Here is a 17,407-nt window from a genome sequence, read left to right on the forward strand (position 1 = left end):
ACTTCTCCCTCCGCCCGGCGCCCTGCAAAGGCTCACAACTCCAGCAGCCCGTCCCGTGAGCCCCCCGGGAACCCCGAGCCCGGGAAGCAGGGCAGAAGGGGGGATTCTGGTCTCGCAGAGGCAATTTCAGATAAGGAGATGGAGAAGAGGTGAAAGGAGAAGGAGCAAAACAAAGAGGGAAAGCAAGAAGGAAAGAAGGCGAGCAAGCAAAGAGAAATAGTGAGCTCCTGAGTGTGGAAGGGAGCGGGAGGTCCGTCTGCTCGGTCCATCCTTGGCCCTCCACTGCTGTGCTGCCGGCTACATGGAAGCTCCCCCGAAGATAGCAGCCCATTCCTTTTTTAGACAAAACTCCAGAAGGAGGAAAGTGTGTTCTTTCCAGGTCATGCATGTCAGCAGCGTGCCCGCCGGGAGCAGGCGCTGGGGCAGGGCTGGAGTCCTCGCTTCGTGGCCGATTGGCCAGGATCTTGGGCAGTTGACCTGATTGCTTGTACCTCATTTTCCTTATTAGCAAAATCGAGAGGTCTACCGTCTAGGGAACTGGGAGGACGCAGTGGGGTGCGGGGTGTGAGGGCGCCTCGGAGGTCCCAGAGCAGGCTGCCTGACCCTACATCTCACTGGAGACGTGTAGACGATTTTAGGGTCCACTGGTATTTGGGTTCTGCCCTCAGGGATCTTACCCCATTGTGGGTCCCAGCTCTGAAGGTTGTTTCTTCACCCCAGGTCCTCCCAACCCTCCTCCAGGCTGACCTGCGCCTCTCCTTTCTGGCCCAGCGTGAAATGGTGACAAGTAATTCCCAAGGAGCTGCCCTGCCGCGGTCCTGCGGGACCCCCGCTCTCGGAGCCGAGCCTTCCACTGCGAGGGGACGATCCTGTGCTGTATTGAGTGCAAAGCGCCCGATGCCGCGGTGGGCACGTCGTAGGTGCTTAAGACGATACTTGTTTAATGGGATGAGTTATTAAGAATTTTTAAAAAGTCATTTAATCCATCAAGCTTTTAATTTGATGCTCTGGACTTTTCAGCTGAATGAAAACATGCCTTGGGGGGAAAATACAGTTTAGCACTTGGTGGCTGAGCCGTCCGTCCCCCTAAGGCCATCCTCATCCTCCTTGCTGTTCGCAGCAGTAACGCGAACTGACGGGAAGGACTGGAAGGAGAAGCTGAGGGTGCGCCAGGTTCTCCGGTCACTTCCTATGGGACCGGCCCCCGGTTGCAGCTTCTCTGCGCCAGCCGCCTGGTGACACTCCCCGCTCGGTGGTTCTGACGCCCGACTTCATCCACTGGATCCTGCTGAGCAAAAGTCAGAGAAAGTGCTTCAGAGCCCCAGCGTGGCTGCGAAAGGTCACATGGACACTGGCCAGAGCGGAGCCACGGGGTGTGGACGGGCAAGGGAGCACAGAGCTACTTGTCCTTCTGGGCATCCCGGCCGCCCCCTCCTCCCGCCTCTCCAAGCTCTCCTGACCTCTCCTTCCCCGTGGCACCTGCTGCTGGGGACAGCGGGGAGTGGCTCTGTGCCAGTCTTGCCGAGTCCGTGGAGGTCTGCGGGGAGCGTGGGGGCCGCATCCTCAGGCCTCGCCGGAGTCAGAGGCCGGCCCCTCTGCTCAACCTGAAATGCCTCCAGGGACAAGCGGACAGGCTTCTGGCGTCCTGTGAGTGACAGGGACGAGCTGGCCTCTCCGGACCCGCCTTAGTAGCAAATGCCCGAAAAAGAAAGAGAAAAAGAGAGAGACAGTTCCTTCCAGACATAAAAATCTCAGGCTGAAAACCCTGGAGGTATCTTAGCAGGTTGGCTCTCGGGGAGGCCCTGCTATTCTTCAGGAATATGTGAGGCCCCAGAAGGGGGCCTTCTCTGTGGAGACAAAGCAGCCTGCCTGGAACGGAAGGCCATAAGCCTTTTGTCGGTGGTAGTCACAGAAGTGAGCCCTTGGACTTGAGTTTCTTTCCCTGGGCCTCCACGCCTCCCGTCACAGAATAGGGAGGCTGTTTGAGACGGTCAGACGCCACCTTTCTTTCCTGCCTGTGGAGCTCACAGAGGGACACCCCAAGGCTCCCACGTTCTGGTTCAGCCCCACCTGAATTAGGAAATACACATCTTTGTCTGCCGTCTTGGTAGTCCTAGCGTTCAGCCCTAGGGCCTCGTGTTACTCTCATGAACCGTCTCTCCTCAAGTCTTTTTCCTTGCCCGTTATGATGTCAGCGAGGCCCCCACACTTCTCCTGACTCTCCTGGAGGCTGACCAGGCTGGGCATGCCCTCCCGGTGAGCAACGGGTCCCTTGACATCATCCAGTATAGGGTTCAACGGAGGGACCGACACTGGTCATGCTTGAACACAGAGCCCTGCCCACCTCCGTGCACGCCCACCCCTCTGCAGTCTGCCCCTGGAAGGGTGACCCCGTCCCAGCTCCGGGACACCCCCGGCCTCGACCTGCCTTGAGCTGTTGCAAGCTGGCCACCACCATCTTTGGGATGAACTTAGATGTGGTCTTTCGGATCTGAAGTTAAACAGACTCCCACCAACGTTTCTTTCTCTTAGGTTCTCAAGATTTCTCAATTGTGGAGAATGCCCTGGACATGGGCCATGTGGTCTCATTTCCTTGCAGAAATCCCTTCTCTGTGAACTGCGGTCGAACACCAGAATCGCCCATGTGAAGACATCTGGGTCCTTTTGCAAAACGCTCGCTGGAGATGGGGCTGACTGTTACCTCATGTCTGTTATATAAGGACGCACTTGATAAATTTCTCCTTGAACACAGTGCCAGGAAAAATTTCTTTCCAATCTGATTCCAGAGTTATTGTACAATGAAAAGTATATGAGCCAGCCTGTTTCCCCTTTATCCAGGAAATTCAGAGATAAATCCAGCGTTTAGCTGTAGTAAACAGCTCATCCCAGGTGGCTCGAGACATATTGTTTCTGTTTCACCCTCACTTGTTCTTCTTGGAGTTGTGTTCAGTTTGTAAAGTTTCCTTAGACTCTTTTTTGGGAAAGAGTGATTGCAAATCCCCCCCCCCAAAGAAATTCACGCACATGTACACACGGCATAGAAGACCCCCACTTTTACCCTCGCCCCGGCCACGTCCCCAGTCCGGGCTGCACGCCAGGCATTGGGGGGGGCGGTGTAGAGACAAGTGGCTTACAGTTGACCCACGGGGAGGATCAGCAGATGCAGAAAGAACCTGAACGGGAGGCAGAGCAGGGTCAGCGCTGAAACCAGGTGACGGGGAGGAGGCCAGTGGTGCTCAGAAGGAAAGGTCAACCCTGGACAAAGACATCAGAGTGGGGAAGACTTCTTGGAAGAAAGAGAGTTTCACCAGGAAGGATGGAACAGATTTTGAAGGCAGAGAGAGAGGAGGAAGAACATTTCTGACAGAGGGAACAGTTTGAACAAAGACTTTTGAAGAAAAAAATACATTGCCCTCCACGTTTGGCAAAAACAGGAGGCATCTCGTTTAGTTGGCAGGTCAGAGACGTGCAAGAGGCATTGGGGGCTAAGGAGGATGTTCTTTTACTTTGCAATTTGGAAACAGAATTGGGCCCCATATATTCCTTTTGTCCAACCACCCTGTGAATCACGTAGAGAAGAAGTGATTATTCCCTCGTGTGGGTCAGGGCCCGGGGCTATGGACCAGTTCGGAAACTCATACTCAGAGACAGAGCGGAAGCAAGAACTCCCGTGCCCCGGACCCAGATCTGGTGCTCGCTTCACCGCGTGGGTCCATCTCTGGAAATATGGGAGGAAGGGGCTGGCAGGGCCAGGTTTAGTGCATCTTACCTAGAAGACGAGATTCAGGGTTTTGGTTTGTGTTTCCTTAAGGGCTGGGTGGGGTGGTGGTGAGGAGCAAAGGGAGGAGCCCCTGAGGACAGCTTACAGCCCCGGTTCCCCTAACAACGCCTGCAGATGGGTGGATTTCCGCGCAGCCGGGTTCTCTGTTCCTTTTCTGAGGCTGACGAGGAACAATGAGGGAGTGAGGGATAAGCAGTGATGTTTATCTTTCCAGCTCTGAGCTTCCAAATGCTGGAATCCCCCGGGTTGGGAAGGGTGGGTGTGGTCACTTCCCACCATTGCCAAGGCGGGCGATGCAGCAACCCCGCTGGGGAAGAGGGGGTGTGATTTCCTCCCAAATAGGAAATTTATCTCCCGAATGGGAGTCTGCAGAGAGTCATCAAGGACTTATCTCCAGAAGCAGACTACCAGAGACCAGCCCTGCCCAATCCTTTACCCCAGCGGGAATGTGCGAGCCAGGGGAGGGAGAGTGAGGTCAGGAGCTGAGGACCAGCGAAGTGTGCAGAAGGAGGGCTTCTTCTTGCCACACTCTCGCGGGACCCTCGGAGGGATCGCAGCGGCCCCTCCCAGGACCTCCATGATGTTGCAACCGGAGAAGCGAAGTTCATTTCTGTCATTGAGAGCAAAGGGGAGTTTTGGTCCTTTCTTCCAACTGGGTCCCGAATTCTGGGGTGAACACCTCAGCTCTTTGGAAACCAGGCTCTGGAGATTCCCAAAGCTCCCCAAATAGCCCCAACCTGCTTGCTGAGAGGATGCATCCTCTTAGCACACTTACAGCATGGCAGCAGGAAGGACCCTCCCTTTCTTACAGATGAGGACATTGAAGACGGAGACACCAAAGAGATATCAAGCCAAGCTTATTGGCGATGTCATTTCAAGTCTTTTATTTTATTTTATTTTTATTTTTTTTTTAAAGATTTTTTATTTATTTATTTGAGAGAGAGAGAATGAGAGAGAGCAAGCACATGAGAGGGGGGAGAGTCAGAGGGAGAAGCAGACTCCCTGCCGAGCAGGGAGCCCGATGCGGGACTCGATCCAGGACTCCAGGATCATGACCTGAGCCGAAGGCAGTCGCTTAACCAACTGAGCCACCCAGGCGCCCTCATTTCAAGTCTTTTAAATCCTTATTTTAAAAGAATCTACTTTGTTAGGTATAAAGGTAGGCAAATCTTGTCCTACTACCTTTCTCCTCTGTGTGTCGTATTTCTAAAGGGTTTTTCCTTTTATTTGTACAAGTCATTTTCTGCACCCATTTTGTCATGTATGAAAGGGCGTGATCTTGGCCTCATACGTGGGTGGGATTCCAGCACCTAAGTGCCTGTACGGTGAGTGCATTAAACAGTTTGCAAACATTCAATAGAAGCTATCACGAGGGGAGAAAAGCTCTGGTTTTAATTTCTTCCACCTCAGCCTGCCTTCCAGGATTTTGGTATAGTCTACGATTTTTTCTTTTGACAAAGTTTAATGCTCATTGTTATTACATATTTTTTCTTTGGGAATTATTAAACTGCATGATTTTGTCACTGTATGCACCGAAATTATGTCATCTGAGTTCCCACGCTTCTGAAATGGACATATTTTCAGTGATTATATATAGGAAGTCCTTCTATAATTCAGTCTCCCTATTGCTGAGCTCTTTAACTTGATTTACAGCCCGGTTGCATAATATTTTCGAGGAAAGTTACATAAGAGGCATGTTCTGGGCTGATATATGCCTTAGGCTGCTTAAATCACGAACACCTACTTGCTGGGCTTTGAAATCTTGCTTCGCAGACCTTTCCCCTCAGAGTTTCCTTGAGGCTGGCTCCAATTCTCTTCCTTTGTCCCTGATGTTTTATATGCTTAGATGATGATAGGCATCTCCCTTTATCCCTGAGATTAAAAAAAAAAAATGCCTCCACTTTTTATCTCTTAAAAGTTCTTGTTCTCAACAAAAAGAGGTTTAACTTGGCCAGGCATTTCTTCCTCCAATATGCATTTGCCGTGTCCTTGGGAGATTCTGGATGTGGGTGGCGCCTTTTTTCATCCCCCAACAGCCCCCCCCACCCCATGTTTGAGGGCCAGCTGATCAAGCCTGTGCTAGTAGCTCAGGGATTTGGCTACCATCTTGGTTGGCTTGAGGGAGGAGTTCAGAAAATCCCTAGATCTGTGTGTTTTGTTTTTCATAATGCTACTTGACCGGGGCAAACTTGCCCTATCAAATTTCTGATCAAGTTAGCCTTCCTTTTGTGAATGGGTCCAGCCAGCGATGGCAGCCAAGATACTTAGCATCCTGTCCCGGCCAATCAGAAAGAAGCAGAGGTCATATGGGGGCAGAGGTCTAGGCACCCCCTCTTGTGCCAAATATTTGTCCTTAATTGCTGAGTAATGGCGGTGGTGGAGGGGGATGATGTCAGGGTGGCCTGAGAGGGAGGGACTGGGGCAGCCACCGTAAGAGAGGGACATTTAGGCAGTTTTGGGACAGCAGCTATTTGTAACCAGAGTGGAAACATATCATACACTAAAATCAGAAGAGCCGTGCCCGTGCATGTCCAGCCTCCGGTGTCTGGTCTATTGCCCAGCGTCTCTCTCAGTGCCTCTGCTTGCTCGAGGTCCTTCTGGCAAGGATGCTTTGCAAAGCCACTTGAATATCAGTGGCGTCCTTCAAAGCCCAGAGGAAGGACGTTTTCCAGGAATCGAAGCATGCACCCGACCAACTGACCTCACCACACCGCTGCAGGTTGCAGCCCCGTTCCCCTCCATGGTGAAACGTCTAGCTCTGAGGGTACTTTGGGGGATGGCCAGCACCGTCTGGATATCAAACCGAGATTGGCACTTAATTGCTCCCAAATATCATCATACCCTAGAACTGAGCCAAAGACTGGCTCTATCACATGGCAGTGAAACTGTTAGGACAACGGAGCCAAGAAGTACAGATCTACTCGGCACAAACAGCGATGGTGCTCAGAGTATTCTTGCACAGGGAGGGGGTCGGGATCTTGGCACCTGAGCTGAGGGGTGAGGTTGGGTCTGAGAAGGTGCTAGGACTGGGCCATGGCCAGGTTCTCTAGGCCAGCTCCTGGGCAAGGCCTCCTTTGGGGAATGTGAGAGGGGATGGTCTGGAGAGTGCTATATAGACCCAACACAGAATTGGCTCACAAAAATTAGGTAGACATTTGGATTGCTTCTGGAGAGAGCAGGCTGGTGTTTTTGGCAGGCAAACCCAAAGGAAGACTGGCTTCGCTCACAGATACCTCAAGACCCAGGGCTGATAGGCAAGGACAGGTGATGGGGCAAGAAACACAGTTGGTGTTGGGTCCTTACAATGGGTGTTAATTTAGAAGGGAAGAATTTGATCGATGGGATTGCTTGCAAGAGGTTAATGCTGCAGGCGTGGATTGAGAATAAAGGAGGTTATTGAGAGTCTGCCAGACAGACCCTCAGGTTTAACTGCAGAATATCGCAGTCTACTGCAGGACAGAGGAAGCATGTGGTGATGACGGTGATGATGATGATGGTTATAACAGGCAACATGTCTTGAGCACTTAATGTGAGCCTGGCACTATTAAAATCCATTAACTCGCATAGGTGCTGCAATGAAGTGAACAAAGTAGAAAGTATTACCATCCCCATTTCACAGATGAGAAAAGAGAGGTCCAGAGAGGAGCAAAGCCCTGTTCAAAACACACCGCTAATGCATGCTGGAGTCAAGGTTTTTCCCACTGGTAAAGAAGGAACAAACAGACTCTTAATTAAGTAACAAAAGTAAGGAATTCTTCCACAACGTAGAGAAAATAGCAGTAGAATTCAGCATGAGAAACGGGAGGTGGCTGAGTCGAATGCTGCCAGGAGGCATCCATAGACAGAGGCTTTCCGCCAACCTCCTCCCCCAGGTTTTCATTTTCCCACGAATGCAGAGAGGCCGGGGGGGAGCCCGAAAGCCACGGCAGCAGGCACGGGCCCGCAGAGGCTGCTTGGAGACCTCAGGCCTGTTGAGGGACAGAGGCTGGACTTCTGGAAGCTACCTCCAGGACAGTGTGGATTCAGAACCGCCTGGTGGAGGAGGCAGATCGAGGCGCAGTTCGACATCTGGCACACTGAAACCCCTCGGAGAACCCCTCCGCCGGATAGATCAGTTGCGTCTTTTATATATTTAAAGATTTTATTTACTGATTGATTGAGAGAGAGTGAGAGAACGAGGGGAGGGGCAAAGGGAGAGAGAGAATCCTAAGCAGACTCCGCGCACTCGGCGTGGAGTCCGATGCGGGGCTCGATCTTAAGACCCTGATCTCAGGACCTGAGCCAAAATCCAGAGCCGGCTGCTTAACCAACTGAGCCACCCAGGAGGCCCTGTCTTTTAGAAAAGAGTTTCAGATCTTGGGCTCTGGCTGGCTGGAGTTACACCCCAGTAGGTCCAGTCCTGCCCAGGTGCTCTGGATTCCTCCCACAGAGCAGCTCCCTGAAAACCAGAGCCCTTCCCACTGGGGTTGACAAGGTCACGGGCAGAGACCCCAAACAGAAGAGAGGGAGATGCTTGCCAGGCAGAGTTCGGCTGTAGGTCATTTCATTTCCACCTCATTCTGTGAGAGGTGATCGGTCCCTGTTCCTGGATAAAACTTACAGGGAAGGTGCATTTTGGTGAAATTGGAATTTCTGGACAAGTCATCAGAGGCAAATAGTGGGCATGGTTGTGTTCCGGTCTGGTGGGAGTAGCTGAGTCCAGACTTTTCTGGAAATTCAGACATACTGTTGTCAACAGGCTGGGGAGTTGAGTTCAGCCCTGATCCCACTCATGCTTCATGCGCCGAGTACATGAGGTCAGATAGGAGCTGAGGACAATGGGAACTGGTTCTTTGTCCCCCACGGGGCGGGGGGGTGGTGAGGAAATGAAGTTAGATAGCCCCCGTCTGAACATGAGAAATCTCAAGACACGGAAGGAGACACACGAAAGGAAGCTAGGAGTCACAGGGGAGGTGTTCTCTCCCACAAGTGGGCCTTACACTGTGCCAAAGGGATGCGACACTCATGAGTTACAAGGTACGAGTCTAACCTTCTATGGAATGTTCTAGAATGATTGCCTTTGGAGATCACACACCGAGGAACCATCTAAAAGAATTATTAACAAAAGCCTTGTACCCAAATCTTACACTTTTCCAAACAGGAAGTTTGGAAAAGTTAAAGCCTACCGGGAGGAATCACTATGAACTAGAATTCACTATGCTCCCAAATCAAGAGCTAGTGAGAAGTCGGTGGTTCCTAGTGTTAGGTGTGAGGATGGGGTGTTACTAACTGTTGAATTCCAGGGTAGTTTGGGGACATAGCCCGGCTGGAGGGTTGCTCACCATGAAGGAAGCCATGGGACCTGGGCTGTCTCCAGCCCACATGGGCGTCCAGGAAGCTTACCTGTTGGGTTGAAGATGGAAGAGCGGTAGGAAGTGTGAGCAGGATGGTGGCAGGTTGTGCTGATGTCACCTGCTTCTTTCCTTGGCATCCAGACATCATCAGTAAAGGCACTAAAATCACAAGAGGGTTAGATTTAGCATCTCTCTCTCTATATATATATCTCTATATATGTTTGTGTTTTTCTTTCCCCTAACACAGGGCAAAAGTGAGGAAGCAGGCTCAGGGACCCAGAAATGTCCCATCCAGAAGGGGAATTTTTAAAAAAATATTTTATTTATTCATTTGAGAGAGAGAGAGGGAGAGAGAGAGAGAGAGAATGAACGGGGGAGGGGCAGAGGCAGAAGGACAAGCAGACTCCCCACAGAGGAGGTAGCCGGACGCAGGGCTAGATCCCAGGACCCTGATATCATGACCTGAGCCGAGAGCAGATGCTTAACCGACTGAGCCACCCAGGTGCCCCCAGACGGGGAATTTTTGTTTATGGTCTGATCCTTTCAATAATGATAAATAACTGATGTATCTTTAAGTATTCCTTTGTTATCTGCCCATAACCATGGCAACCTCTTCCATGTACTACTTATTGGATTGCTAGGATATCCTTAGGAGACAGATGTTTATCTGTTCATTTTACAGAGGTTACCGAGGCTTTGAGAGTTGAATGGCTTAAGGTCCCAGTGAACTCGAATTGGCACCCAGCCCCACCTACCTGCAGAGCTGGGGACCTCGAGCCAGCTCCAAGCTGCTCTGTCTTTTGCAGACAGCTTATTCAGCTTGAAGAATACTGAGAGGATAGACTGTAAACTGTAGAGTTTCCTCCCTGCATCTGAGAATAACCAGATTATCTTCACGCCTTCTTGCCATCCACTGGACACATAGGTTGTCATGGACCGAATGTCCCTGTCCCCTGAAAATGCACATGCTGAAGCCCTAACCCCACTGAAGCCCTAACCCCACTGTGATGGCACGTGGAGGTGGAGTCTTGGGGAGATAATTTGCTGCGGATGAGTTCACAGGGTGGAGCCCCATGACAGAATTAGTGTCCTTAGGAGAAGAGGGGACACCAGAGCTTCCCGTCTCTGCCATATGAGGACATAGCAAGAGGACAGCCATCTCCAAGCCAGGGAGAGCGTTCTCACCAGGAACCAAACCATCTTGATCTTAGACTTCCCAGGCTCTAGAACTATGAGAAGTTAAACCACGCTATTTTGTGATAGCAGCCCGAGCTAATAGATATGTTCATTTGCTTTTCTATTTATTTATTTATTTATTTATTTATTTATTTATTTATTTATTTTTTAAAAGATTTTATTTATTTATTTGACAGAGAGAGAGAGACAGTGAGAGGGAACACAAGCAGGGGGAGTGGGAAAGAGAGAAGCAGGCATCGTGCCGAGCAGGGAGCCCGATGCGGGGCTCGATCCCAGGACCCTGGGGCCATGACCTGAGCCGAAGGCAGATGCTTAACCAACTGAGCCACCCAGGCGCCCCTCATTTGCTTTTCTTATGAACACAGCTTTATTATTTTTGAAACAGCATTGTTGTAAAAAATTTAAGCAGCATGAAAAAATACAATAGGGAAAAATCATTCCAAATTTCACTACTCAGAGATTGTCACCCAAATCAATTTGCCAGACATGCTTCCAGGCATCCCTCTGGGCTTCCATACACGGGCACCAATTTATATAACATTTTACATAGATAACATCATAGTGTGCATGATATGATCTACTTCGCTATTTACATGGTGTGTGGTTTCCAGGGGCCACCGAAACTAAGTAGCAAGAACCAGGGGACTACCGCAGTCTGGAGGCTGGAAGTCTGACATCCAGGGGTTGGTGGGGCTGGTTCCTCCTGGAGGCTCTGACGGGGAGCCTCTTCATGCCTCTCTCCAAGCTTCTGGTGGTTTCTGACAGTCCTCTGCATCCCTCGGCTTGTGGACACATCGCTCAGCACTGTGTCTCCCTCTTCAAGGGGTGTTTTCCCTATATGTCTGTGTATGAATTTCCCTTTTCTTATAGGCACACAAATCACTGGATTAGGACCCTCCCTAATCCAATATGACCTCATTGTAACTTGTTGACATCTGCAAAGATCCTATTTGTGGACAATGTCATACTCACAGGTATCAGGTGAATTTATGAGGGAGAGGGCGGGAGGACATAACATGCGATCCAGTACACACGAACATCTCTCTCTCTCTCTTTTATAAGATTTTATTTATTTATTAGACAGAGAGAGAACACAAGCAGGCAGAGTGGGAGAAGGAGAAACAATGTGGGGCTCGATCCCAGGACCCTGCAATCATGACCTGAGCCGAAGGCAGACGCTTAATGACTGAGCCACCCAGGTGCCCCTATGAGCATCTCTTTATATAAATACATGTAGACATCCATTATTTTTTAGGGCAGTATATAATATTTCACTGGAGATGTGTAACATAATCTACTTAAACCAATCTCTTACGGATTTACATCTACTTTATTTTATTTTATTTTTGGGCTGTTTTCAGCATCTGCTTGAGTCTATACATAGACTTTATGCTTGTGTGGTCATTCTTCTTAGAGAAAAACTGCAAATAGGGTTGGTGGTCCACAGGGCATGAACTTTTATTATCTTGACATCTCTTGACCAAGGCCCTCAAAGAGGATGGCCCCAGCAGTGGATGAGAGGGGTCAGGGGCTGAGGGGCTCTTCTCTTAACACACCGAGTATGATGGTCTCCAGAGGATTTCCAGAGTCTCATGGAAGCTCATTTCAAGGCCACAAGAGACTTCCCTATCTGACATATAGTAGGCATTTAAAAAGTCTTTATTAAATGAATGTGGGTATTTATGAAAAATAGAATTTTTCCAGGGAAAAACAAGGGCTGTATTGGGCAGAGAGAGGAAATTTCTGCATGTTCCACGGTGATTTTTCTTTGGAAGCCGAATGCATGGGGGCTAGGGGTGGGAGAGCAGATGCTTGGGGGTTCTGCTCTTGCACTGTCTCGGCATGGCCTGTAGCCACCATCTGTGGGAATGTTCTGGAAAGGGAACAGCTCCTGTAATAAGATGTGTTCTGACTTCAGTTCACAAGGCTGGGGTCTGACCGGGATGGTGGTGGCCGACCCCCATCAAGGGCTCAGCGTGGCTTTCAGATGGCTTAGGTCACAGTCCCTGCATTTGCTCAGCCTGTCCCAGGGCACCCACCCACGTTACAGAAACAGAGGAGTCTATTTATCAGACAAACCCTGGTCACCTTCTGCTCCCAGACTCGGGTGGAGAGGGGGTCTGCCTCATTTGTGGACATGGGTACAGGACGAGCTATGAGCCTGGGAAAACATCGTAGATATTCAGAAGGCGACAAAGCAGCCGAGCCCAGGACGGTCACTCCAGAAGCTGGTGGGCAGAAGGGAAGGAACAGCGAATCGCCTGGGATGAGTAGGACAGGGTTTCCTGCCTGCTCCCAAGATTCAGAGCATGCTCTGACTACGCGAGGAAAAAGAAGGCACCCTGTCAATGAGGCCGTGATGCTGGGGAAACTGAGGCTTGCCTAACGCTGATGCTTACCTCCAGGTTCATGTGAGATCGGGTGGATGGACGTTCGTTCAAAGGCCGTAAGCAGACGGGAGATTGCTGAGTCCCTGTGCAAACAGGCGCGGTGTTTACTCAGTAGCCGGGGATTTTCAGGGACTAAGCTTTCTGTCTATAACTGGGGTAAGACGCTTGTCCCGGCCATGTCTGGTCCCAAGAGCGCTGGACAGGAGGACTGTGCTAATGCAAGCCGCATCTCGAGCCCCCACTCTCTGCCAGGCACTGTGCTGGTGCGAAGGTTACGCCACGGGTACAAAAGACCTCTGTCCTCGTGGGGCTCATACGAGTCCAAATTGCTCATGGCTGAGAAAAGTTGTGCAGAATAGTGGTTTGCAGAGAAAATACAAAGCTCCATGAGAGCCCGAGGAGGGGGCCTGGTTTAACGCCGTTTGGGGATGTTGTCGGGGGAGGTGGCCTTTGGGTCGGTCTCGGTGAATGAGTAGAAATGACACAGAGAAGAAGCATCTTGAGTCAGGAGACCCAAGTAGAAGAAACATCAAGGCCAGTAAAAGCGTTGTGTTGGGGACCTCAAATATTTGGATACTCTTGGAAGCTAACAAACAGCGTTACTGCGGGGAGGAAGCTGACCATTACTGTGGGTAATGGTTTACTAGGCTTTTGACAGGTGGCTGACTCTCAAGCGCAATGTTTATCATTTCGAGGGAAGATGCATTATAATTTCTAGAGGCCCCTACTTAGCATCTCCCTTTGGGAAGACTTGTAAACTGTGAGTCTCCTGTCCGGAGCCCATAGACCATCTCGTCACCATGTCGTTTTCCTTGCAGCAGACAGAAAGCTGTACTCGAGACCTGCCACATGAGGGCGCAATTGTCCAATGATGGGCTCAAAGTCCCCCAAGGCGAGGTCAGGAAAGACCCAGTCCACAGAAGCTCTTCTTCCCAATGACAGCGACCATCGAGTGCAAGAAACTGTCCAACGTGATTGTATGAAAGCCACAAACATTTGCTGAGCGAGGTGCTTGGAGGAATTGGGGCAGAAAACTGGCTCCCATTCTTGGTCCTAACTTCCCCCACCCCTGAGACAGGCTACGGACGATTCTTGTCGCTGTGTATGAGTCAGGCTTCAGTGTAGGTGGGGGTGGAATGCCACTGGGTCAGTGCTATCAGAATATTTTCTTTTTTTATGATTACAAGGAATTGCAGGCTCATACAGAAAGCTTCATGCCCTTTCCCCATCAGCTACATATATAAGGATTATAAATGTGTATGCATTATATACGTGTAGATGACACATGTATATGATTATATATGATATTAGATATTATATAACTCACATGCATATTACACATATAAATGTATACACATACTATACACATATATTTATAAACTACGTTGTTTGTTCCCATGATACACATTTTTACAAAGTAGAGTCTTACATTATAAACTATTTTGCAATCCCATTTTCATTTAATATATTCCAAGCATTGTCCAGATCACTAAATATTGTTCTTATATTATGATTTTTAATAGCTGCGTAATCTTCCAAAATGTAAATGCTCTGTAATTTACTGAAACAACCCATTATTATTGGATATTTGGGTTGTGGGCATTTTGCAATTTGTTTCTGTTCAAGTACACATTTCCTTGGTATCATGTCCTCAAAGTGGACTTTAGAGATATAGACATTTCATTTTAAGGCTTTTGATAACATCCTGCAACACTGCCTTCCAGAAGCATGACCACGATTTCCTGTCTCATCCACAGCAGATAAAAGGGCTTCCCAGATAACCTCAGGGTATTTGTCAGATCTCGGTAAACAGAAGATCCCCGCCCTCACGGAATCCACAGTTTAGTGGGGCTCCCAGGACTCCCTGATGGACAGTTGAAGGAGAGACTCTGTAACTCAAGGACAGCTGTGCGTGTCATTTCTCTCCCCATTTCTTGGTGAGTGTAACGGTTGTAGGATCCAGGGAGCTCTGGATTTGGGGTCTGAGTGTCCGGGGCTCCAGCCTCGCCATTGGCTGGCACTGGCTCTCGGCTTTGGAGCCGTTTAGGTGACCCCGCTGGGGCCACAGATCTCACCCCAAGAGCAGGAGAATGAACTCCCTGTAGGGAATCTTTCTTTGTGCCCCGCAGAACCCTCGTGCTGAGCATTGCTGCCATGGCTGTCGATTTGTGAACGTGTATTGAAGACACGCTTCATTTTCCAGCTTCTTACTTGGGACCTTACAGTTAACAGAAGACGAGTCCCGGGTTTTGGCTCCTGTTCTGACAACACTACGTGTCTGAACTTAGACACTTCTCGTCCCCTGGCTGTGTCTTTGTTTGCCCATTGGCCAAATGAAGTTTCCCTTGAACTGGAAACTGGCAAGTCTTGCAAACAGAAAGCTACTTGGTTGGGCCCCTGTCAATGGCAGTCTTTTCTACATGGTAAGCAGCAATATCTCCTGAGGAGTCCTTACAGGAAGGACCTAGGCACCCTGTGAAGGGTGCTACATGCATCATCTGGTGCATCACAAGAATTATGCAAGACGGGTGTTAAGATTTCTTCATTTTTCAGATGGGGAAACTGAGTCACAGAGAGGTTGTGACTTTGCCCGAGGGTCACACAGCCTGCCAGGGGTTGGTTTCGGGATTTGAACTGGGGAGGTCTGACTCCAGAGCCCGAGTTTGAAATCACAGAGCTAGCCACAGAACCTAGAATTATCTTCCAACATCTTGTAATGGCAGCACCGAATGAAATGATGTGTGTGAGAGCGGTCTGGGACCCGTGGACGCTGTGAACACTCGACGCCATACTTTCAGTTTTCTCTCCTTTCTCCCTTCCCCTCTCTCCCCGCGTTCTCTGGGGGGTTTCAGTTCTGGATCTGATGCTAACTTGGGTATTTCCCACAACCTCTCTGTGCTTCCAGTTCTTTGTTTGTGAAACAAAGGAACACCCTGTCTTTTCCCATCAGATGAAAGGAGATGGAGAAGCTGACAGTTTGGGGAAATGGGTCTTTGTATTGATTCCCTTCTGTGCACCTCTACCCGGTATCTTGGAGGATTTTCTGGAACCGGTTCGTTTCTTAAGTGTGTCCTTTTGTAGCATAAGTGTTTGAATGATTGCAATGTTTTCAGAACGCTTTTACAATCACTGGCTTTTAGTCCGCAAGTGTTCTCTCTTTTGATGAGGACGACGAGCGAGGGTCAGAGGCGGCAGGCGCGTGGTCCCACGGCGGGGCTGGTGAGGCCCGGGAAGCGAAGTCCCAGCTTGGGCGGCACGCAGTTGACATTCGTGGGGCCCCAGTTCACGGCTCTGTGGTTGAGCCCCGCTCTGTGAGCCTCACCTGTGACACTGGGGGACAAACGACATCTGCAGACTCTTAGGGCCCTCCAGTGGGGCAAGGTGGGAGTTTGGGGGCTCACCATTGGAGTCAACCATAAGACCACTTTTTAAAACCTATTTGTTTTATGTAACTGAGTTCTGTTTTGCTTTTGTTGGAAAAGAGGGTTCCCTGCTTTCAAAAGGGGGGGAGGGAAAGAGTTTGAAATAAATTTCTGGTGATTTTAAGAGACAGGAATACTCCTGTAACCTAAATATCAGCTACAGGGCCTCCCCTGGATCTTTGAGATCCAGAAGAGATGGCTTAACACCCCACCTTCATGCCACTGGGAAGCCCAAAGTCCTCCCTGGATTTCACGAGTCCTGGGGGGTTTCTTTTCTCTTGGTCACCCTGCCTCTGGGTGTTGGCTGCCTCTTCAGAATGCGCTACCCCATTGGGAAACTGGCTTTCTTCCTGCTCTTTTAGGCAGGGCCATTTGCCTCTTTCTCTCTCCTGCTATCACACCCTGCCCTGGGTCCACCTTGGCATTTCCAGACCCACCAGCGTGCTGAGTAGGACAAAAGGGTTTCCTCGTCACAGGTTCCACCCCCTGCAGAAGTCAGGATTGTGCATGGAAGGAAATTTCTTCCACTATGGGGACTTCAGAATACATACAAGCATAGCACCCAAGAGGTCAGCTTGAATGGAGGGGCACTGACCATTGGCTGCAAGGGGGACAAGGAGAAGTTGAGAGAACTAAGTCCCACGGGTCTGTCCCTGTGCCATATGCTGGGCTTTGGGCTTATGTCTGGCTGGGGAGAATTATAGGTGCATTGGTGGGGGTCTTTCCCCGGGGGTCTGGTGGAACCAGGAGGGAAAGCAGATGGAGACAAAAAGGACCAGAAGACCCTCTTCTGGTCAGCTGCTACCTTATGTTCTTTGGAGAGGATTGGAATGGACACCCCTGATTAGATGAGGCATTAAACAACGACTATGTCGTCTTAGTGGCCCTGCCCACCTTATCAAAGGACTATTATTAGTGAGAAAATAGCTGCATAGGCCCTTTCGGAGAAGTCTGCCCTTACTGGGCCTTTGGCCACATGCCTCACATATGTTGTCCCCCCTTTCCGACTCTCCACAAAAGCAGGAGAGTCTCATTTATCCCTGTCTCCCGAATGCTGAGCATAATGCTTGGCACGTGGCAAATCTTGGTCGAATGAAATGAATGGATTCCCGAGTGCACAGTCATTTTCCTAAAGGTGACAATCTCTGCCTCCTAACTGGGGATCCTGCGCACCCTCTGGCCTGTTGGCCCGAAGTCCACGCAACAGCCTGTGGCCCCAGCAAAACTTCCACCAGCTCTAGAGACTCGCCTCATTTTATTGCACTTCACAAATACTGCATTTTT

The 17,407-nt window shown here is 50.0% G+C and overlaps 1 long non-coding RNA gene across 1 annotated transcript; it reads right to left on the bottom strand.

The window, feature by feature from the left end:
* Nucleotides 1-977: 977 nt before the first annotated feature.
* On the bottom strand, nucleotides 978-3,981 carry LOC118546159 (uncharacterized). Its single transcript, XR_004922472.2, has 2 exons — nucleotides 3,770-3,981; nucleotides 978-1,285 (listed from the first exon to the last, which is right to left on the bottom strand). It is a non-coding gene; the product is annotated as an uncharacterized LOC118546159 (long non-coding RNA).
* Nucleotides 3,982-17,407: the final 13,426 nt, after the last annotated feature.

This window comes from Halichoerus grypus, chromosome 8 (assembly GCF_964656455.1).
Source record: "Halichoerus grypus chromosome 8, mHalGry1.hap1.1, whole genome shotgun sequence".
In the NCBI taxonomy this organism is placed as follows: Eukaryota; Metazoa; Chordata; class Mammalia; order Carnivora; family Phocidae; genus Halichoerus; species Halichoerus grypus.